The sequence below is a fragment of the Mastomys coucha genome, unplaced genomic scaffold, assembly GCF_008632895.1.
Source record: "Mastomys coucha isolate ucsf_1 unplaced genomic scaffold, UCSF_Mcou_1 pScaffold15, whole genome shotgun sequence".
NCBI lineage: Eukaryota > Metazoa > Chordata > Mammalia > Rodentia > Muridae > Mastomys > Mastomys coucha.
In genome coordinates, this window is record NW_022196897.1 from 150,178,220 (window position 1) to 150,179,405 (window position 1,186).

The window sequence follows — 1,186 nt, forward strand, 5'->3', positions numbered from 1 at the left end:
AACACCAACCTTAGGAATTTTCCACTCTGTTCTGCATGTAATAGTTAATATTTGAACTAGCCAATCATTTATGACCACACTAATCCCTTTGTTCCCTCAGACCTTTTCCCTATATAAACCCCTAACTTTCAAGCCTCGTGGTCGGCTCCCCTATCTCCTGAGTGAGATAGGTGTGGTGCCGAACCAGAGTGCTCTGAAATTAAAAAATACCTCTTGTAATTACATCAAGGACGGTCTCTCGTGATTCCTTGGGTGTACGTCCTCCCGAGATTTGAGTGGGGGTCTCCCCCAGGGGTCTTTCAAAGAGCACTGGCTGCTCTTCCTAAGGTCCTGAGTTCGGATCCCAGCAACCACATGGTGGCACACAACCAGCTGTAATGAGATCGGACCCCTCTTCCGGTGTGTCTAAAGAAAGCTACAGTGAATTATGCTGGAGCGAGTGGGGCAGGCAGAGGTCCTGAGTTCAGTTCTCAACAGCAACACACATGATGGTTCACAGCCATCTGTACAGCTACAGTGTACTCATACACATAAAATAAATAAAATAAATCTTTAAAAAAGTCAAAGGGTGTGATGTTATTTACTGTAATTACTTCAACTCAGGCATGTGAAGGAATTTGTCTATATTTGAGATAAGGCTGGATTCTATGTCATTTTAGTTGAAGAGAGGATAATTACTGAAAATTACATCTCCTGCCAACTACTAGGGATGGCATCAACAGCTCAGGTACAGGTTTGCTGTGTGCCCAGTGCCAGCTCGGGTAAGGCTTGCTGTGTGCCCAGTGTACTGGTAGGAAGGATTTTGTTCCAGGAAGGTTGCCCAGTTTGCTGAAGGAAGCAGAAAGCCTTGCACGAGGTGATAGAACGCGTCCCTGTTTAACAGCAATTATTTATTGGCTCACAGTGTCATTGTGTTAGTAACTACAGCAGCCATAATTCAACAGCAAAAATAGTCCTGCTGTGTCGTACTTCACGTGGCTGTCCAATAAAAACGCACGTTTATTGCAGTGGAGCTTAAAGTGCCCATGTCTCATCAGAGAGGAGAACGAATTGCTCTTTGGATAATATCCTCTCCCCAGAGAAGAGTAAAGTTGACAGAGGACTCACAGCTGCTGGACTTTCTTTCTTTTTCTTTAAGTATTATTTTAGTCATGCAAGTGTGTTGTCAGCATCTGTGCCTGTGCAC